We start from the raw sequence: 23,117 nt of genomic DNA, 5'->3' as shown, positions 1-23,117 counted from the left end.
TCCCCATCCTCCCTGAGTTCCTGCTGTCTTGAGAGGAGACGGGGCCTTTGCTCTGCTTGAGGCCGGAACGTGGGTCAGAATTCTTGCCCGCTCTCACGCCAGCTCCCTCCTGCGGCCGGGGCTGACGATGATGAATGTTCCCTGGTCGTCCCTCTGCTGGGGGTAGGGCGGGGGCTGGGACGCCTGGCGTCTCAGCTGTGCCTGTGGGTCTCTGGCCTCACGTCCCGCCTCGCAGGTTCCATCTCCGGGCCTCTGGATCACCAGGCGTCCGTGGGAGCCTTCAGGGAGGCACCAGACTGCAGATCGAGTTTACCCTGCTTCATTGTTGCATTTTCATGTTTGTGTTCTTAAAGGTTTTCCTGCTTGCCCGCTTTCGAATGGTACACTTTAAAATAACTCAGCGTTTCTTTGCTTGTTGAACTAGAAGGACTAGTTAAGGCATTTTGTCCACCATAGTGGCAAAAATGAAAATTTCATTTCTTTTTCCGTGACGTGTGTCATTACTTGGCATGCCTTCTCTGCTCTCTTAGCCTTTCTGATTTTTGAAATACCTTTTGTTCTCTGTGCGTGTTCTAAGAGTCTGCCATCTTCCCCTTAGGAAGCCAGTGTATGTGCTGTAACTTTTGTGAAGCTTGGGCTTTCAGTCACTTAGAGACATAGCTGGTGTAGATAAAAGGCAGAGAACAGTGTGGTTAGACTACTCGCCACATTTCAGAGGCTCATAGACTATTAGTGAGAAAGGTCTTTGGCAGTCACCTTGCCGGATCCACCCTCTTGCAGTTCTCCCCACGAGAATGCAGTAGCTGAGATTCAGAGAAGCTCCTGTTGAAGTGCAAGACTCCAGGACCTCCCCTCAGACATCCTCACATCCCTGCAAAGCGGGAGGTACTCATGCCCTCTGAGGACAATTTATGTTACAGAACAGAGGCCTCGGTCACCCCATCAGGTCAGCGGTCCAAGGGCCGGAGAGACCCGGCTCTGGTCCCGGACGTTTGCCTTCTGCTGTCCCAGGAGGAAAGGCTAGCTCAGGCTGTCGGATCTGCTTGGATTTTGTGTTTCTTCGTGGGTAGTCTTAGCATTGCTCTCTCCACCCGGTGGACAGCAGAATAGCCCTCGCTCTGCCTTTTCTAGCGTGTTTCTCGGAGTTGAGTAACATGCGTTGGCTATTAAAGGGGCAGGAACCTTAGCCCCACCCAGTCTCCGTGCCGTGCCAGTTGTAGGCATGTGTTCCGTGTGTGTCTTTCAGTGGCAGATTAACCCCTAAGAGTAATTGAGCTCAATGATTGAGCTGTTTTTTTGTTAGTTCATCACTTAAATGAAAACACACAGAAAATCCTGCAGAACTCTTGGCCGTGTAGCTCGGATGTTTACTGCATCTCTGTGTCTCTGCCCCGTGTATCCCGGCTTTCTCCCCGCGTGGTACTTCCTCTGCGTTCCCCCTGTTTCCTTGTAGTACGATAGGGAGAAGCAGATTTCCTCGACTCCGTCCTGCAGTCGGTTTCTGCACACCTGAGATTGTTTGCACGTTGAGTTCAGCTGTATTTGTTTTGAATCTGATAAAACAGGGAGGAATTGTTTCTTGAAGCTCCATGGTTAACAATGGCTTTAGCTCGAATAAAGGTTTGAATTATATTTTCACACTAGACAAAAAACTAGGCTACACTAGACCGTGCTTTTGAATGGGAATAATGCCTATATAAACCAGAGTCTATTTCAAGACACTAAGACCTATTAATATGCTAATCAGAGAGTGAATTAGCTCCCACCCGCCCAACCTGATGAGTAAATTTTGCTTTTACTTTTAGAAATTTCCGAAACCGAGTATGATAGCTCATGTTCATCCAGCTCTTGGCGGTGAAGGTACCTGGTTGGTTAAAGGGGGCAAGAACGTGGTTGCTGGGAACGGCCTGGAAGGCCAGGTCAGGACTTAATCTGGAGCAGGCGGTGCTTCGGGGTCAGATCCCTGGCTTGTCAGGTCCAGGCCTGGAGACTCTTTCCTAGCTGTCACTGTAGAAGGGGCCTGTCTGCACGTTTGTTAATTCTTCCGTAGTTAAGAACGATTTCCTCTGGAAAGATTAATTAGCAGGAATATTCGATAGAGGTGATGCACACAGTAAGCCACGTGAAAAACTTCTGCATTATGTTGCATAGATACAACTTCGGATAAAAATAGCAGCTGTTTATTTTTAATAAACTTACTTTAAAAATTTCAGCAGAGATAGAATACTTGATTTAAAATAGTGTTTGTAAGAGTACCTCTGCAGTGGGGGTGGGCCATCACCGCCAGCTTAAGTTCCCTCCAAGGGGACTCTTCTGGCCAATTACCGAGTGTCTTCTGAGGGCAGAGCTGACTGGCCACCCCCCCCCCGCCCCCCACTGTGATCTGACTCCTGGGAGAGCCCTAGCATCCAGCAGTGAGACTCTCAGGAGTGGCCTATAGCAGTTTTTTAAACTAGTTTTTAATGACACCACACTTAGCCACATTGTTCTTAGACAGGAAATGTGAACGTTATCAGTAAGGCAGGCGCCCTCTTTCACCCCGGCTCCTGATCTCCTGTCTTCTCACCCCCGCCCCCTTCCCACCCCAGCGACCCCTGGATCAGTCTCCTTGGGAGCTTCCAGAGCATCTCGCACCCTCGCTCCGCTCAGTCGTCAGCATCTCGTGGAGCTGCTCAGAGATGTAGAAGCTGCGAACCTGGGCTCAAAACCTGCCTTCTAACAAGACTCCTAGGTTTTTGTACCCTGGGATTTTGTGTGCATACAGTGAGCGTAGAAGACACTGCCAGCACATTTACAGTTTACACCAGTGGTCTTACTGTTGCAGCGTTCTTCATCCCCAAAATGCCCTCGGAAGCGTCTAACGGTCTCTGCTTGGGGTCCGGTGGGTCCATCTCTTGACCCTCCTTGTGCATTGTCAGGTGCCCGTCACTTCCCCGCTGGAGGACGTGAGCCTGTCTGCAAGCCCTGTGTTTTTCTGAGACGCCCAGCGCCACGGTGAACTCTCCGGGGTGCTGTGTCTCATGTACACACGCCGAGGAAATAGCTGGATGGAGGAGTGTGAGCATTTTTAATTTAAAATTGCCCTCCAGAGTGGCTATGTCAGTTTGACTCAGTTTGTTTTGGTGGCCAATTTGCATATTCTTTATTTATAGCATTGTTTTAATTACTGCAGCTTTGTGTTTTCGTATCAAGTTTCATATCAAGTCCTGTCTTTCTTGGGATTCAGAATTATAATGACTTAAATTTCACGTTTGTCTTCTATAGGAAATTTAAAATCAGCCTGTCAGGTTTTGTGAAAAGTTCTTTTGGAGTTTCCATGGCAGGAGATTGTATTGAATTCTAGATTCATATGGATTGGAAGTTGGAGCCTTCTGCTGTTCATGCCTGAGCATGGTGTCTCTATTTTAGCTGTAATTTCTTCCGCTGAAGCTTTATAGTTGGCTGTGTGTGTGTCTCTGCATTTATGTACATGTGGGTTGCGTATGGTAGTTTTGTTTTCTGTTAGGTTTATTCTTAGGTAATTTTTCTAGCTGTTATGAATGAGAGTTCTTAAAAGATTAGCTTTTCATTGATTGCCAGCCTGTAGGAAAATCACCGGGGTCCTTTTGCGTGTTGATCCTGTGCCTGGTTCTCTTGCTCGACGCTAATCGTTTTAATCATCTGTTAGACCGCCAGGATCTTCTGAGTGATTACGGTTTTATACATAGGTCCCCCTTAGTATTTACACGTGGATTTCACTTTCTCACCCAAAGTGGACTGAGGGCTCCTGGGCGGCAGGACAGGGGACACCAGCCATCACTCTGTTCACTCACCAGGAGCACGTCTAACACACCACAGTCAAGAGTGTGTGATTGTTTCTGAAAACATCTTGCAGTAGATCTTTTCCTATCCAGGTTTTTTTTTTTTTTAATTTGGCTAAGGAGTCTTTCTTAATTGTTTCAACCCATGCGAGCTTTTCCAACATCTGGTGATAATGTTTGCTTCACCCATACCTGAGAGCTTCCTTGTGGTTCAGCTGGTAGAGAATCCACCTGCAATGTGGGAGACCTGGGTTCGATCGTTGGGTTGGGAAGATCCCCTGGAGGAGGGCATGGCCACCCACTCCAGGATTCTTGCCTGAAGAATCCCATGGACAGTGGAGCCTAGTGGGCTACAGTCCATGGGGTCGCAAAGAGTCAGATAGACGGAGTGACCAACACACCCAGTCCTGCACCTGAGGGCAGGGATGGGTGTTGTCTCGTGAGTTCCCCGGCCGCTCCTGGGACCACGCCCCCTCACCGTTACTCTGCTGCCCCCGATGGCATTCAGTTTTGCTCACTTACATGTTTAGGAAGTTTAGATCTCTGCTCTGAAACAGACCCATCCTGTCTTTTTCACTTTAGGCTATTCTCCTTTGGTTTGGGTATCAATTGTTGTCAGAATGAAATTGTTTCCCAATGTTTTGATGGAATTCATCTGAAGATCTCTATCTCAGACTCGTGTACAGAAGCTTTGGTGCTGTGACATTCGTGTTTTTTATTTCTGATAACAATGAGCATTAACTTCAGTGGGTCTGTACCACACTCACACTATTTTCATTTCCACTTTTAGTTAAAATTATTCTTAGCAAACTTTTGGGGACAAAACGCATTTTCCGAAAATGTCGGAGTAATAAGTTCTCTTAAACTTTGTGTGTAAGCAGCTCTTTTTATATTTAGCGAATTACTATAGAGTTGAAATCATGAGGGAAGAAGCAGGCTTTAAGTAAATTAAAGTTGAGCCTCTCAGAAAAGGAAGCTGAACAGCGGCTCAGCCATCCTGCTGAGTTACACGTGCACAGCAAGCCCAGGAAGTCAGAGGCGTCGGTGCTCTTGGAAGCTTTGTTGCGGGTCGCTGAGGGTTTAGGGTTATCTGAGCAGAGCAGACCTCTTGGGGGCGAGGTCCCTGTGGGCTCCTGTCGGCGTGCGGCATTGCTGCAAACGTGCTGGGAGAAGGGGTCCCCTCGATGATGGGATGTCCCAGGGCCAGCTGTCAGCGTCACCATCCATCCTGGTTTACTCTCTGTGATTCAGTGCCCCCTGCCCGCCCCCCGCCCCCGCCCCCGCCCCATCTCAGAGTCAGCTTGGTCACGTGTCAGTCGGGACTTGCGTTGTAATAGTGCCTGCTGAGATCTCAGTAACAATCGCAGGTGGAAAGGGAGCCCTCTGTTTTCTCAGTCTCCCGCCTGCCCTTTCAGAGCACACATGCACGCCTGTGTGTGTGTGTAGCTGTATGTATTGGAGAGAGACAGGACTTTTACCCAGATGTTCAGTGTTCTTGGGCTTCCCCTGTGGCTCAGCTGGTAAAGAATCCGCCTGCAGTGTGGGAGACCTGGGTTCAGTCCTTGGGTTGGGAAGATCCCCTGGAGAAGGGAAAGGCTACCCGCTCCAGTATTCCGGCCTGAAGAATTCCATGGACTGTATAGTGCATGGGATGGCAAAGAGTCAGACACGACTGAGCAGCTTTGACTTTTTGGACTTCCCTGGTGGCTCAGATGGTAAAGCGTCTTGTCTACCATGCAGGAGACCCAGATTTGAGCCCTGGGTTGGGAAGATCCCCTGGAGAAGGAAGTGGCAATCCACTCCAGTACTATTGCCTGGAAAATCCCATGGACAGAGGAGCCTGGTAGGCCACGGGGTCGCAAAGAGTCAGAGCTGGACACGACTGAGCGACGTCACTTCACTTCATGTGAATACGGCTATGTTGCTTTTTCTTGTAGAATTGAAGTAGGTCTTATGTATGGATACTGGTCACAGTACGTGTCCACCTGCCCTACCTCTTTGGGAGCCTCCTGGTTTTTATTCCTAAATATGGATATGCTGTATAATTTATTTAACTTTTCTTTGTCGACCTTTAGGGTATTTACCAGTTTTTCAGATAGACTGCTGGGTCCAGAAGTACACAGTTAAAAGTCCTGCGCGTCACTGGACTGCCTTCCAGGTAGTCGCTTGTTCACACGTCAAGTGTCTGTTTTCCTGTATCTGTATCGACACTGCTGCTTATTAGCTTTATGTCTGCTGCTGCTAAGTTGCTTCAGTCGTGTCCGACTCTGTGCGACCCCAGAGACGGCAGCCCACCAGGCTCCCCCGTCCCTGGGATTCTCCAGGCAAGAACACCGGAGTGGGTTGCCATCGCCTTCTCTGCAGCCTTATGTCTAATGGACCGAAATTGGTTTACAGTTGTCTAAATAGTGAGACCTGGCCTACTTTTCTTTGGCCATTTTAGTTCTTTTTCTTGTCAAAGTCGTGCTCGTGCTAACGTTCCGTCGGTCACAGACTCTTCGTGCTGTGAGTGATGGCACTGTGTTGGCGGTGCTTTCTCCTTGTCTCCTGCCAGTTGTAACTTTTAAAAATACATATCTTTTGCTCTACAGAATGTACAATATTATAAATCAACTATACTTCAGTTCTTAAATTTTGATATCTTGGTTTTAAAATTTTTATTTTTTATTATAGTTGATTTACAATATTGTGATAGTTTTAGGAGTATAGCACACTGATTCAGCTTTCTATATATGTGTATGTGTGTGTGTGCATTTTCAGATTCTTTACTGTTACAGGTTACTACAAGATACAGAGTATGCTCCCTGCACTCTCCGTAGGTCCTTGCTGTTTAGCTGTTTTTTATATAGTAGTCTGTTTATGTCAGTACTAAACTCCTAATCTTCCCCTCCCCTACCACTTCCACAAGTCCGTGTTTTGTAAACAAGTTCATTTGTTCTTATCTCATGTTTGATTGTACTGATCTCATTAATGAGGTCATGTAGGTTCTCATTGACTTTATGACTGTTCGCCTCTTTCTCACCTTTTCATCCTGTGAGCTCTGGTTCCTTCATGGGCCCAGTGAAGTGAGTGAAGGTTCAGAAGTACAGCATGCACAGCAGGGGGCTGACGATCCTTGTCACAGAGGGATTCTTGACGTAAAAGTGTCTTTGGGGATCTGTGTGTTCTTAAAACACTTAATAAAGTACAGTCCTGTACATTAAAACACCCATCTACCTTTTCCATTAGGTAATTGCTGCCATAGCATACGTTCCCAGACCAAAGTTCTTGACTTGCAGTATGAGGACCACCCATGCCGGTCACTTTTCTCTAAATTAGCTTACCTTCTCTTTTAAAAGTAAACTGTCACAGCCATAAATGGAATCCCCTTTAGCTTAAACAGTACATAAAAAAATAGAGCAACAGTATTAGTTTGGGGAGGGAAATGCAATAACTGTAGCAAATTGATTTACAAGATCATATACCTGAATGTTTGTTGGTGGGAATGTAGTTGTTTCTCATCAGTCAGTAATAAAGGGACTGCCTCATGTTCCTTAGTGAGCTGAGATGAGTTTCTGTGTCAGTGACACTACTGATTGACTGTCGGTTGATTAATAGTTTGTAATTTTGTGTGAACCACGCAGGGTCAGTTCACATGTTGAGAGTTGAAAGCGGAAGAGGTATATTTAACCGTCTCACCTGATCGGGTTGAAGGTCAGGAGCTCCTGGTTCAGGTGATGAAAGTGACCTCGGTGTCATGGAGCCAGCAGCAGAAGTCTCTCTCCGCAAACCACTGTGAGCGTGTCCGGTCATTCGGCTGCTTTTTCAGACCGTGGCCAGGGTGGGGGCCGGGGTGGGGGTTCCCCTTCCACACGTTGCTACTGTCCAGCATGGAGAATGAAGCCCTCGTTTCATGGCCTTCAAGTTCTTGTAATCATGGGCAAGATGTTTTCATCTTTCAGATGATATCCAGGTCATACAGATAGCAAATCTGTGGCCCCAAAGCTCCACTTTTGTGCTTTTGGGTTGGGGAGGGTCCGCTGATCTCACCATGGGATGCTGCGGTGTAAGGATGAACCTGGAGGGCATGAAGGAGCCAGAATCCTTGCAGAACGGGAGGTCCTTGAAGCTGTGCCTCATCCTGCCTGAGAGCCTGTGGGCGTCTCTGCTCACGCGTGCGAGGCTCTTTCTGCTGTGGGGATGGCAGTGTCACCTTGGGAGCGTCAGGGTGAAGTGGCAGTTGGGGTCCTTCCCCATCTGTAGAGAGCAGAGGCAGGAGGATTCAGCATCTCCTTAATAAATGTTAGCACTGAGTTTGCTCCTCTGTGTGAACAGGAGGCTAGCTTCCCTCAGTTCCCACTAGTATTCATATTTCAATGATGACCTTTACCTTTAAGATTCTTAATCTTATCCATGATGAGTTTAACAGAAAGAGTAAATATTCAGAGAACAGTCCCAATTCCATTTCCCAATGATGTATACTCGTACGACTCTTTGCAACCCCATGAACCATACAGTCCATGGAATTCTCCAGGCCAGAATACTGGAGTGGGTGGCCTTTCCCTTCTCCAGGGAATCTTCCTAGCCCAAGGGTAGAACCCAGGTCGCCTGCATTGCAGGTGGATTCTTTACCAGCTGAGCCACCAGGGAAGCCCAAGAATCCTGGAGTGGGTAGCCTGTCCCTTCTCCAGTGGATCTTCCCAACCCAGGAATTGAACCAGGGTCTCCTGCACTGCAGGCAGATTCTTTACCAGCAGAGCTATCAGGGAAGCCCCATACTTGTACACAGCACTTGTAATAAAACACTGCCAGCTTCTGGGAGTGACGTTTGATCTGTCTCTGCTAAGAACGGCTTCCTTGTCAGTGTGGAGATTCCAAGCTCACGAGTCTTGATCAGGTGCTGGGTATTGTATCTAATCTATCTATACCTTCATTATTTACAGTGATGAAATGCATATAAAATTTGCAGTTATAGCCATTTTAAGTGTGAGACTCCGTGGCACTGAGCAGCAACGTTCAGTATTGTCCACCCGTCACCACTGTCTATTACCAAAAGTTTTCCATCCTCCCAAACAGAAACTGTAACTCAAGTGAACACACCTCGTTCTCTTTTCCTAGTCCCTGAGAAAGAACCAAACCATGCTGCTTTTTGTCTCAGTGAACTGCGCACATTCTGGGTGTTTTACGTCAGTGGACTCACGTAATACTTGTCCTTTCGTGTCTGACCTCCTTTAACATATGGTTTCCAAGGTTTATCCTCGGTGTACCATGCGTAAGACCTGCGTTTCTTTTCATGGTTGAAAATAGTCCGGTGTATCTTTTGTTCCTCCGTTTGTCTGTTAGTGGACACGTGGGTGACTTCCGCGTTTTGGCTACTGTATGTAATGCCGCAGTGAAAATTAACATGCAAGTTTATTGGTGTCTCTTTCCAATTATTTTGGGTGTACAGGCCCCCACCCCATTTTTTTTTAAGTTTGCTTTACACCTATTAACTTTTACAAAAGACCTCCCTTAGTATCTGCTTTCAGTAATGAAAGAAGTTGGAAGAAGAGTTTTACTTTTCTGGAAAAAGGTGGGAAGCAAAGTGTCAAGTGTGTCTCGCAGCTGCCGCGCAGGTAGTGGGCGCCCCAGCCTTGAGAGGGGCCGCCCCACAGGCCCCCGCCCCCAGCACTGCACTCGGCGTCTCACCAGCGGACCGCCGAGGCTTTGAACTGTGTGAACACCTGGGCTTGATCTCTGCTTATTCTGTGCGTCTGAGAGCAAGACGTGTCTTAAGTTCATGGATCGTTCGTCTTGCAGCATTTCAGCTTATGAGCGGCTTCCCAGGAGCACTCTACTCCAGGATAGTAGGAGAGCCCTGTGTGTCTAGGAGCGGGTCATGCGGGTTGCTTGGTGGGTCGTAGTTTGGTCATATGGTATCATAATTCTGTGTTTAACTATGTTTAACCACCAAACTACTATATAGCAGTTAACTCCCATTTTACATTCCAACCAGCAGCACCACCACCATTTACTTTCTCTGTTTTTTCTTGTTTAAAGCGTAGCCATCCTAGAAGGCGTGAGGTGGATCTCATAGTAGCGATGTTCACCGTCTTCTCGTGTATTTATTAGACGTATGTATATTTTTGGAGCAATATCTAGTCCTTTGCCCATGTGTTTTTCCATTGAGTTGTGTGTTGTTGAGTCGGAGGAGTTCTTCATGTGTTCTGAATATTAAACCCTTATCACAGACATGATTTGCAGATCTTTTCTCTTTTCTCCTGTTTGTTGGCTATCTTTTCATTCTCTTGATAGTGTCCTTTGAGATACAGAATTTTAAAATGGAAGACCAGTTTGTCCTTTTTTTTTTTTCTCTTGTGCTTGTGCTTTGGGTGTTGAGAATCCATTGCTGACTCCATTGTCATGAAGATCTATCCCTGGGTTTTCTTCTAAGTGTTTTGTGGGTTTTGTTCTTCCATTAAGATGTTGGTCCGTTTTGAGTTGTTTCGTATATGGTGTGAGGTGTGGGGTTCCACCTTCATTCTTTCACTGGTGGCTCTCCGGCTGTCCCAGAACCTTTTGTTAAAGGGACTGTTCTTTCCCCACCGAACAGACTCTGGCACCCTCGTCAGCGATCAGTGGGCGTGGGCGTGTGCATGTGGAGCCTCAGTTCAGTCCCTGTGTGTTCACCCTTACGCTAGGATCACAGTGCTTTGATTTCCATAGCACTGGGTTGAAGTTTGAAATTGGGAAGCATGAGCCTCCTGTTAATAGCTTTGTTCTTCTTGAAGGTTGCTGTGACTCTCCAGAAGCCCTTCCATGTGAATCTGAGGAACAGCTTTTCCATTTCTGCAAAAAAATGCTGTTGGAATTTTGATAGCGATTCCATTGAATCTGTAGATCTCTTTGAGTATTATCCAGCGCCAGGTGTATAGAAACACACTGACGTTTGTGTGTTTATCTTGTGTCCTCAGACTTTGTTGAATTGATTTGCTTTCTTAGCTTTCATGTGAGTCCTTTACATATATTTTCTGTGTACAAGATCCTGTAATCTGTGAATAGCGATAGCTTTACTAAAGCTGCTTTTTTAATTTAGATGCTTTTTACGTATTTTTCTTATCTGATTCCTCTGGCTAGAACTTCATTACAGTGTTGAATAGCAGTGGTGAAAGTGGGGCCTCCTTGTCTCACCGTTGAGTAAGATGTTACCTGTGGGATTTTCATAAATGCCTTTCATTGTGTTGAGGTTCTCTGCTGTTCCTAGTTTGTTGAATGTTTTCATCAGGAAAGGGTCTGCTTTTATCAGAACCTTTTCTCATTGACTGAAGTGATCTTGTGTTTTTTTTCTTTGTTTTATTAATGTGATTTATTAATTTGTGATATATTGATTTTCTTCTGTTGAACTACCCTTGTTTCTGGGATAAATCACATTTGGTCATAGTCCCTTTAATGTGGGTTCAGTTTGGTGATACAGTTGATCCTCATTTGTGTATTCCATGTTTGTGAAATCTCCTACATGCTAAAGTTATCTGTAACCCCAAAATGAGTATCATGGTGCCTTCATGGTTGTTCATGATGCTCTGAAAGTGGTGGAAACTTTGAGTCACCTGACACGCACCTTCAGCTGAAACCGACCAAGGACACTGCCTTCTTGTCTCAGCATAACTGCTGTGGGTGTTGAGAGCCTGCTGTATTTTGTTGAGGGTTTTTGCTTCTGTATAGTCCATGGTATTCAGGTCAGGAAGCAACAGTTAGAACTGGACATGGAACAACAGACTGGTTCCATATAGGAAAAGGAGTATGTCAAGGCTGTATATTGTCTCACCCTGCTTATTTAACTTCTATGCAGAGTACATCATGAGAAACGCTGGGCTGGAGGAAGCACAAGCTGGAATCAAGATTGCCGGGAGAAATATCAATAACCTCAGATATGCAGATGACACCACCCTTATGGCAGAAAGTGAAGAGAAACTAAAAAGCCTCTTGTTGAAAGTGAAAGAGGAGAGTGAAAAAGTTGGCTTAAAGCTCAACATTCAGAAAACAAAGATCATGGCATCGGGTCTCATCACTTTGTGGGAAATAGATGGAGAAACAGTGGCAGACTTTATTTTCTTGGGCTTCAAAACCACTGCAGATGGTGATTACAGCAGTGAAATAAAAAGATGCTTACTCCTTGGAAGAAAAGTTATGACCAACCTAGACAGCATATTAAAAAGCAGAGACATTACTTTGCCAACTAGTCATGTATGGATGTGAGAGTTGAACTATAAAAAAGCTACGCGCAGAAGAATTGACGCTTTTGAACTGTGGTGTTGGAGAAGACTCTTGAGAGTCCCTTGGACTGCAAGGAGATCCAACCAGTCCATCCTAAAGGAAGTCAATCCTGAATGTTCATTGGAAGGACTGATGTTGAAGCTGAAACTCCAGTACTTTGGCCACCTGATGCGAAGAGGTGACTCCTTAGAAAAGACCCTGATGCTGGGAAAGATTGAGGGCAGGAGGAGAAGGGGATGACAGAGGATGAGATGGTTGGATAGCATCACTGACTCAGTGGACATGAGTTTGAGTAAACTCCGGGAGTTGGTGATGGACAGCAAGGCCTGGCATGATACAGTCCATGGGGTTGCAGAGAGTTGGACACGACTGAGCAACTGAACTGAACTGACAGTCTATAGGGTTGCAAAGAGTCGAACATGACGGAGTGACTTTCATTTTTGCTTCCGTGTTTGTAAGAGATACAGATGTGTAGCTTTATTGTGACATCTTTATCTGGCTTTATTATCAAGATACGCCTCATGGGGTGAATTAGGACGTATTCCCTCTTCTCTTTGGGGGAAGAATTTGAGAAGCTTTGGAGCTAATTCTCCTTCTCATGTTTGAGAGAATTCACCAGTGAAAAGGGCCTGGAAAGCTGGTGGACTTTCAGATGTAACCACGTGGTTAAACGAGAACTCTGCTCACTGCACGTGTGTCTTGCACGTGACTAGTGAGATCGTGGCAGCAGCAGGGTATATACAGTAGAGGTTTTATCAAAACAAAAGCTTAGGTTAATGGTGGTGAACCATAATACTTAGTTAAAAATGAAAAAAGGACATGTGTGAGACCAGATTGGACATGGAGACAGCAGATGTGAGCCAAGACTGTCTTAGGCAAACCAGCACATATGCTTATCCTCTTGAATCTATAAATTAATTAAGCTTCTCTGTAGCTTCTCTTTCTGTTTCCCAGTTTGGGCAGCAAGTAGTTTCCTAATAGGGTTCAGCTACAGCCTCATGCCCACACTCTGCTTGTACACAACCACCCCGCAAGCTGGTAATTCCCAAGTCAGGTCATGTCGATCCCGCGATTGAAACCCAGCCTTGACCGAACCTCAGAGTCCCAAGTGGTCCTGCAGGGGGCTGTGCGCGTGGGCAGCATCTGTGTGTGAGGGCGGCTTGCAGTCTGGGTCCTGTCCCAGGCACGGAGAGTCAGGAGGTCTTGGGAAGACACTGGCACGTGGAAATACCCATCTCCTTGGTTCACGAGGTACCGTGGTGCCACCGGCTCTTGCAGGTCCCCGGCGTCCTGTTGGGTGGACTGGATTGCCTTTTTTCCACCTTCTTCCATTGGCCAAGCGGCTGTTACAGATCGAGCATCCTGTGCCAGTCGGGTCCGGGTCTCAAATCACTTTTGTGTTCTAAACCTGACACTCAGTGGTGACTGTTGAGTGATTATAGGTAGAAAATTCAAGGTAAGGGTCTTTCCAGTTTCTTCTTGTCATGAACTGAAGAAGTTAAGAGTGTGAAGTAGGATTTTCTAGTCACTATATGAAGCTCATGACAGACATCAAGTTCTGCCTTTAACACTTTTTTCCCCCAAGATTGAAGTGGTGATTTTTAAATTCAAACTTGTAACATTGTGCCGAAGAATTGATGCTTTTGAACTGTGGTATTGGAGAAGATCCAACCAGTCCATTCTAAAGGAGATTAGTCCTGGGTGTTCTTTGGAAGGAATGATGCTAAAGCTGAAACTCCAGTACTTTGGCCACCTCATGCGAAGAGTTGACTCATTGGAAAAGACTCTGATGCTGGGAGGGATTGGGGGCAGGAGGAGAAGGGGACGACAGAGGATGAGATGGCTGGATGGCATCACTGACTCCATGGACGTGAGTCTGAGTGAACTCTGAGAGTTGGTGCTGGCGTGCTGCAATTCATGAGGTCGCAAAGAGTCGGACACAACTGAGCGACTGAACTGAACATTGTGCTTTAGAGCAGACAGAAAACAAACCAGCCCTTAAACATTCACAACCACTGTTTTATTTTAATAGCAGCCGTGTTTTTCTGTAACCTGGAAGATGCAGGAAGCCTCCAGCAATCTAGGGACAGAACCAGGAACTATTTGCAGGAGTTTTGGGGTTTTTCCTGCCAGGTTGGGATTGCCTTAAGAATGTTTAGGGAGATCTGCTAAAGCTTTTCTGAGCATTTTTGCCAGCGGACATGTCTCACACTTAAAGGCCTGGGAGGGGTCTGGTTAATGACCAGGGTTAAAATTTCTGTTACTTGTTTGTTCTTTCACTTATACATAATGAAGTTTAAATATAACTTATTTAACTAAACTTATATTTAAATATAACTTATTTAGCCTTCTGATGGTGCATCTCAGTCTTGATTTGATTTTTTAGGGGGTACTCAGTGTTGAGGGTCTTAGGCTTTAACTTGATGGAAGACAATCTGAGATGGCGTCCTTAAAATTTAATCATAATCACCTATTCTTTGAAATTTGGCAGGCTTTTTCCAGAAATAAAGTAACTTCTGTAAGGCAGGATTTTGGGGGTGGAGGCAAAGGAATCCACATATAATATCCAAGGTCTCAAACAAATAGCAGGCACTCAATATTTGTTTAATAAATTTAGGGTAAAGCTCAAGGATAGCAGATTGATTCCTTGCTTAAAATTCTTTCCTATAGCAGATTTTTATAGAGTTTGGAGAGTTTTGTGAAAACTTTTAGACAGAATTACCTTTGATATCCTTTACCAAACATTACCAGTCAATTTCACATCAGTTGCTAGTTAGTACCCAGGGCCAGATTTATGTCTCTTGTTAGGATTTTGAAAATGTTCTGTTTTTGACAAATGAGTAAATGAGCAGGACTATAAGAACAAATCACAGCTTTCTTGTTGAAATTGATGACAGCGAAGGTCTCAGAGGCAGGCAGGAAGCTACATCATGAGGGGCTGACCTGAATTTTTCTTGCCGTTTAGTGAAAAGCCAGGTATTTTGACCAGAAGAATTCTTTTTGGAGAAGTAGTAGACCAGGACAGTTTTTGATGTGTGGCTATGTATAGCCTTCTGCTGGTGCATCTGAAGTCTTGCTTTGATTTTTTAGGGGGTACTCAGTGTTGAGGGTCTTAGGCCTCAACTGCGTGGATGACAATCTGAGGTGGTCTCCTTAAGGCTTCCCTGTGAAGCCCCTGAGACACCAGTGCAGGTCATTCTGTTCTTTATTATTTTTCTAAATCTTGTTGACCTGTAGTTGGATTACAGTGTTGTGTTTAATTCTGCTGTACAGCAAAATGATTTATTTATACATATAAATACTCTTTTTCACATTGCTTTCCAATGATGGTTTATTTTAGGGTCTCCAATGTAGTTCCCTGTGTTCTACAGTAGTAAATATGTGATCGTTTGCATCTGCGAACCCCAGACTTCCAATCCGTCCTCCCCCACCCCTTACCCTTGGCAACCACAAGTCTGTTTTCTGTCTGTGAATTTCCATTTCATAGATAAATTCATTGGTGTTATATTTTAGATTCTACATATAGTGATATCATATGGTATTTGTCTTTGACTTACAATGACTTAATCATATTGATTATCTCTAGGTGCATCCATGTTGCTGGAAGTGCCATTATTTCATCCTTTTCTACGGCTGAGTAATACTCCATTGTGTGTATATGTACGTGTGTGTATATACACACCCCCCCCACATCTTTATCCGGTCATCTGTTGGTGGGCATCTGGATTGTTTCCATGTCTTGACTGTGGTGTAGAGTGTGGCTGTGGACACAGGGGTTCATGTAATTCTCTGAATTATAGTTTTGTCCAGATATGTGCCTAGGAGTGGGTGGGATGGTCTTTTGTTTTTGAAGGCGATAGAGGCAAGAGACAGATTACTTTAGTGACTAAGTTGGACCATAAAGAAAGCTGAGCGCCGAAGAATTGACGCTTTTGAACTGTGGTGTTGGAGAAGACTCTTGAGAGTCCCTTGGACTGCAAGGAGATCCCACCAGTCCATCCCAAAGGAGATCAGTCCTGGGTGTTCATTGGAAGGACTGATGCTGAAGCGGAAACTCCAGTACTTTGGCCACCTCATGCAACAAACTGACTCATTGGGAAAGACCCTGATGCTGGGAGGGATTGAGGTTGGAGGAGAAGGGGCGACAGAGGGTGAGATGGTGGGATGGCATCACCGACTCAATGGACATGAGTTTGAGCAAGCTCCGGGAGTTGGTGATGGACAGGGAAGCCTGGCGTGCTGCAGTCCATGGGGTTGAAAAGAGTCGGACACGACTGAGCGACTGAACTGAACCAATTACTGAAACAGATAATAACTAATTTTTGGCAGAATGAGTCTTTATGGAAGTATGTGTGCTCAGTCACTCGGTGATGTCTGACTGTGGCCTCATGAACTGCATGTAGCCCATCAGGCTCCTCCGTCCATGGGATTTTCCGTGCAGGAATACTGGAGTGGGTTACCATTTCCTTCTCGGGATCTTCCCGACCCAGGGATCAAACCAGCGTCTCTGGTGCCTCCTGCTTTGGCAGGTGGGTTCTTGGCACTGCTGCCACCTGGGAAGCCCTTGGGAAAGCATCCATCAGTGATTATCTGCCTCGTGCTTTTTGAGGTTAACAGAATTGTAAACGGAAGTTACAGAAAGTAAGGCCAGTACTGAATAGCGTGATACTTACGTGGTATGTCTTTTTCAGATTCTTTATTTTAAGTGCTCTCTGCTTCGTATGTTGCTTATTATTAATAGTTTATTTGGGGGCAATTATTTAAGTATATTTTCTTTATTCTTTCTCGCTTCAGTGCTCCTGAATATAATCTTTACTATTCAAAGGATTTTGTTCATTTATTTTTTATTTTTAACATAAAATTTCCCCTAAATGGTCATTCCAGAACAGAGCCCCTCCCCCACAAGTTTAAGCCCTTAGATCATTCCTTCTGGGACTTCCCTGGTCCAGGGGATGCAGGGCGTGCAGTTCGATCCCTGGTGGGGAAGCTAAGATATCACATGCCTCTTGGTCAAAAAATAGAAGCAACATTTTAACAAATTCAGTTGTTCAATCCTCATTTCCGACTCTTTGCAACCCTGTGGACTGGAGCACGCCAGGCTTCTCTGTTCTCCACTGTCTCCTGGAGCTTGCTCAAACTCAGGTCCATTGAGTCAGTGATGCCATCCAACCATCTCATCCTCTGTCGCCCGCTTCTCCTGCCCTCAGTCTTTCCTAGCATCAGCGTCTTTTCCCACTGAGTCAGCTCTTTACATCAGGTGGCCAAAGTATTGGAGTTTCAGTTTCAGCATCAATCATTCCAATGCACACTCAGGACTGACCTCCTTTAGGATGGACTGGTTGGATCTCCTTCCAGTCCAGGGGACTCTCAAGAGTCTTCTCCAACACCACAGTTCAAAAGCATCAATTCTTCAGTGCTCAGTCTTCTCTACGGTCCAGCTCTCAGATCCACGCATGACTATGGAAAAACCGTAGCTTTGACTAGATGGACGTTTGTTCGCAAAGTGATGTGATGTCTCTGCTTTTTGATACAGGGACTAGGTCTGTCAACTCACACACACATCCAAAAAAAAAAATCTTAAAAGAGAATTCCTATTTATTTTGCACCTGCTGTGTGCCAGGCACTTAAAAGTTGAAGGGATGCAGCTGGAAACAAACCTATGAGCTCTGTGCCCCGGTGATACTCAGGTGTAGACTCGGCAAGATGGAGCAGTGAAACGTGCCAGGACAGACGGGGCCAGGGTGGGGTATGGGGGAGGGTGCTTCAGAGGAGCAGGGGGAGGGCGCACGGCCAGGAAGCAGGGGCCTGAGGGCACGTCCCAGCCCTGCCACTGCAGAGAGCATGCTGCCCAGGGGACCTCAGCTTTCCCTCCGGAATTTGTGTCCTCATGAATAAGCTGGTAAAAGTAACACGTGTTCAACCTACTTCATAGGGTTGTGTGGGTAAAAGGAATATTATTAGTAAAAAGGCTTTATAAATAGTGCAGGCAATAACTATTACCTTCTTTTAGCCTTAGATAATTGAATCTTCTCAGTCACGCTGCAGCCAAATGCCATCATCACGTGTCTTTCCTTGATTAACTCAGGAGATACTTACTGTCCGTGTGCCAGGCACTGGGGAGGTAGCTGGCTTTTAAACAGACAAAAGCAGCTCTGCCCTCCTCCTCGTTGAGGTATAATTGAAGATGTAGCGTTCAGTACCTCTTAAAATTGCTGCATGTTTAAAAAGTTGAGTTTGGTGACCTTTGGTTAGATAACAAGTAAAGTTTGTATTTTAGTGAGAAAGCCTGTATTTTAATAAAGGTGCTGATGGGAGACTCAGTGTGGTTTTATTTTCCCATTAATGATTTTGAGACCACTTAAAACATAGTCGTCATTGTTCTGTAAAAATCCGTTTTTAAAGTGTTCATGGAATTCCTTCTGTTACAGAAATTCTATAGCTCTAAATTTATAATGGTGTTCAGGGACACCACTGAATACAATACATTTTGTGATGACACTGTAGATCAGGAAATAGAAATACGTCATTTGATAATCAAGAGCAGTTAGGTTATGAAAACCGCACGCTGGAATCTATGTTGGTAAAGTGCTGACTGGTGAATGGGGCGACTGGTCCTCCGTTTGGGAGTGTGGAGCAGGAAGGGTGCAGATACTTGGGTACTTAATAAAGATTTTCAGCAGTTAAAGTATTATTTGAAAAAAATACATTAATGAGTAATGCAGAGTTCTTAATTAAACGAGTAAATAGTCCTGCAGATTACTCTGTAAAGCTTTCGTTTATGGGGGAATAGCGCGTCTGGAGCGTCGTCACACGGCTGGGTAGACTGAGGCGGGTTTGTGGCCGCGGTGCTGGGCCAGGTCTGCTCAGCACAGAGCGGCTCCTGGTGCTGAATTGTCGGCGGTTTACTCAGCCCCTGGGTTGCACGGCCGCTTGAATCTGGTTATCCTGACCATCTCCTTGAAATCCAGCAGCCAGCACAGAGTGTATATTCCCCGTTAAATCCCAGCAAGCCTTCTTAGATAATTCAAAGCCCTAGTAGTAAACAAGAAAGGAACCAGGAGCAAAAAACGATCCAGGTCCTGGTCTCGAGTTGCCAAGCGGGTCTGCGTGTGTCTGGTCTTCTGTTGTTGCCTTCACGTTATGTTAAACAAAACGCTATAGGGTGAAAAGTGGAAAGTCTCCTTCCCTGTGATCAGATCTGACCCCCTGCTACAGCCCGCGTGTCCTAGCTTTGAAAGAATGTTCAGTGTTCTGATCCCCTGCTACAGCCCGTGTGTCCTAGCTTTGAAAGAATGTTCAGTGTTTGTGTGTTGAGGCTTTTGTGGATGAATTGACTGATTTTGATTTAAGCCTATAAAGCAGCCCTAAACCCATTCATAAATAAGACGCCAGCTCTGCCTGGCAACAGCTTACCCTAACTGTTTTACTCCAGCCATATAAACATAAAACCCACAGTAAGTGGTAAGTGTTGTATCCGTTAAAATGGTATTCCCTGCAACGAAGTCAGCTCAGAGCTGCAAACGTGGCCTAATCAGCAAGGATTCCCAAAGCCGCCTTCCTCTGGGGCAGAGCACGGATACATTTGAGTATCTGTCGTCCAGCAGCGCCCTCCGTGTGCAGAGTTCTCCCTTCAGGACAGCTCTTTAATTTTTCTCATCCTTCGTTTATAATTCCTAGACCATGTCCTCATTTACAGCTTCAAAGAGAGTTCCGCAGCAGTAATTTCTGAGATTATCTGTGGCAGCTGTCTGGTTTGACTCGGTGCTAAAGGCCTGACAAGGCTCTCCCGGCTCATCAGCGCCTGATGGTTCAAGCATGAGATGTCTTCAGATGGACCGCTTTATTGAGAACATCATCTTGGCAAAGACAGGAAAAGCAGAGTCGAGCGCTTCCTTGTCCTTTTTGGATTAGCAAACGTCAGCCTCACGTTGACCAGGATGAGCCCTGTTTATTTATATCTTCAGCTTCTCCCAGTAACATTTTGACGTTTTCAATGTAAAATTCTTGAACTTCTGTCATTAAATGGATTACTGATTCCCCGGCATGTTACTCTTTTTGATGATGTTTTGATAATGGGTTGCTCTTGGATTATCCCTTGTTCTTATATCGAGATACGGTCTAGTTTTGTGTGTTGGACTCGCACCCTCAGGCTGGCCAAACCCACTTACTAGCTCTCATAGTTACTTTGTAGAGTCCTGAGTGTTCCCCAGCATCCGGAATCATGCCATTTGCAGAGACAGTTTTACGTTCTTGATCTGTGTTTGCCTTTTTGTGCTGTGTAGAACCTGTGGTCTGATGGTCAGGAGGGGTGCTGAGAACTGACATCTCGCTTGTAATTTCCAGGGTATCCAGGGGAATGTCTTCAGCCTTTCACATTAAGTGTTACAGTAGCTGTAAGGTTTTTGTAGATTTCCTTAACCAGCTGAGAAAGTTTCTAGTTTAAGTTTGGTCATGAATTTATATTTGTCAAATGGTTCTTGATGGTTCAAGATTTGTCACATGGTTCAAATGGTTCTCAGATAGCTTCACTTAGGAACTATATAAAATACATCATGAAGAGAAAAGCAGCAGTGTACAAGCATGTCTGGGCACCAAGATGACCCCGCGGCTTTTATTCTCTAATCTACTAATAAGGTGTTACATTAGTGGATTTTCAGATGTGAAACCAACCTTGCATTTTTGGAAACAGTCCTACTTGGACACGGTGTTTACTCCTGTTTATATGTTGGTGAATATGGCTTGGGATTTCCGTGTCTGTGCTTACTGGAAATACTGTTCTGCAGGGGTTTTTTCTTTGCTTGCTTGCTTTTATTTAGCTTTGTTTTTATGATGTCCTTCTTTGGCTTTTCTGGTCAGTAAAACTGGCCTCACAGAATGAGTTGGGAAGTGGTCCTTCCTGTTCTCCGACGGTGCTTGTATAGTACTGCTTTTTTCCTTACATATTTTGTATAGTTCATAACTGAAGCAATTATCTGAGCCTGTGCTTTTCTTTGTGGGAAGACTTTAAATTACTAAGTAGTTTATTGACTTGTAAGTCTGTGTAGATTCTGTTTGTTCTGGCGCCATTGTGATGGTTTGTATTTTCCTAGGCATGGCTCCATTGCATCAGAGTTGCCTGGTTTGCTGGCATAGAGTTGTTCTTGTTATATACTATTTCATTGTAGTCCTTAAAATTTCTGTCACATATTGATGTCCCTGTTTCATTTCTGTGATTGGTAAATTGTGCGCTCTTTTTTCGGTCAGTCTAGCTAATGGTGTATCCGTTAGTTGATCTTTTGAAAGAACCAGCGTTTGGTTGTATTATTTTTCTCGGTGGTTGTGTTCGCCTGTCGCGCTGACCTCCCCCAGGTCTGCATTACTTACTGCCGTCTGCTTGTTTGGGCTTGGTTTACTCTTCTGTTCTTGTTTCCAACATGGAAAGCTTAGGTTATTAATTTTTTAGCTTCCTGTTTTCTGAATAGGTGTGTAAAGCTATACAGTTCACTCTTACGCGCTGCTTTGACCGCATCCCATAACTTTTGATGCATTTTCATTTACTTGCAAATGCTGTCTAATTTCCCTTGTGCTTTTTTTCTTTGACCAGTGGGACATATTTAGAAGTGTGTTGTTTAATGTCAAGTTTGGGAAATTTTCCAGAATTGAAATTTAACTGCTTGTGGTCAGTGAACAAGCCCTCTCTCTGTCTTTAGCTTTTGATAGTTGAGTGTGATGTGTCTGGGTAGGATATCTTTGTATGTCTTGAGCCCTTCCAGGTTTTCTGAAATTCGTTTCGGGGCCTAGGATATGGTCCACGGTAGTAAATGTTTTGTGTGCACTTCAGAAAGGATGAGTATTCTGCCACAGGACGGCATGTCCAGTGGGTGAGGTGGCCGCCAGCATCCAGTTTTTATAGCATTGCTTATTTTCTTTCTATTTTATTCTCTCAATTATTGATAGCAGGATATTGAAATCGTCACCTGTAAACGTAGGCTTGTCTGTTACCGTTTTGCTCTGCCGGGTTTTGCTTCATGTGTGGGGCTCTTAGGTGCACGCGTGCACTTCTGGTCGTCATGCCTTGCTGATCCGCTGACCTTTATCACCACGAAGCGTTCCTCTCTATCTCTAGTAACATTTCTTGACTGAAAGTCTGTTTTGTCTAATATGAATATAATCACTCTCAAACGGTTACCTGTTTTCGTGTTCTTTTACCTTATTTTTTACCTTTGAATCTAAAGTTGAATCTCTTGTACAGCATGTAGCTGCTTTGTTAAATCTATTCTGCTCTCCTCTGCGCTTTGTTGGAGTGCTTGGTTCTATGATGTTTCGTGTTGTTATTGAAGTGGTTTTCATTTGTCAGTTTCCCAGTTGTTTTCTGTTTATCTCATTGTTTTTGTTTCTTCTTTACTGCCTTTTTTTTTTTTTTAAGGAACTTTAAAAACTTTATTTGGGGCTGTGTTGGGTCTTTGTTGCTGCATGAGCTTTTCTCTGGTTGCAGTGCGTGGGCTTCTCACTGCAGTGGTTTCTTGTTTCAGAGTGTGGGCTCTAGGGCATGCAGGCTTCGATTGTGGTGCTTGGGCTTAGTTGTTCCATAGCATGTGGGATATTCCTGGATCACAGATCCAAACCATTTCTGCTGGTTTGGCAGACAGATTCTTTACCACTGATCCACCAGGAAAGGTCCCTGTTTTCTTTTATGTTAAACATTTTTTGCCTTTATCATATTAATCTCTGTGACTTTTAAAACGTCTTTATTAGTGACTTCTCAAAGGATTATAATACGCATTTTAACTAATCACAGTCTGCTGCTAAGTCACTTCAGTCGTGTCCTACTCTCTGTGACCCCATAGATGGCAGCCCACCAGGCTCTGCCATCCTTGGGATTCTCCAGGCAAGAACACTGGAGTGGGTTGCCATTTCCTTCTCCAATGCATGAAAGTAAAAAGTGAAAGTGAAGTCGCTCAGTCGTGTCCGACTCTTTGCGACCCCATGGACTGCAGCCCACCAGGCTCCTCCGTCCATGGGATTTTCCAGGCAAGAGTACTGGAGTGGGTTGCCATTGCCTTCCCCGTATCACAGTCTACTTCTGGTTAATATTACCTTGAAAGT

General features: G+C 45.0%; 1 protein-coding gene across 3 annotated transcripts in view; it reads left to right on the top strand.

The window, feature by feature from the left end:
* Window positions 1–23,117, top strand: part of CDYL (chromodomain Y like) — a 156,744-nt gene that overhangs the window by 85,813 nt on the left and 47,814 nt on the right. The gene's annotated exons all lie outside the window — the stretch shown is intronic.

This window comes from Bos javanicus, chromosome 23 (assembly GCF_032452875.1).
Source record: "Bos javanicus breed banteng chromosome 23, ARS-OSU_banteng_1.0, whole genome shotgun sequence".
Taxonomy (NCBI): domain Eukaryota; kingdom Metazoa; phylum Chordata; class Mammalia; order Artiodactyla; family Bovidae; genus Bos; species Bos javanicus.
This window is presented reverse-complemented; position numbering and strand designations above follow the sequence as displayed.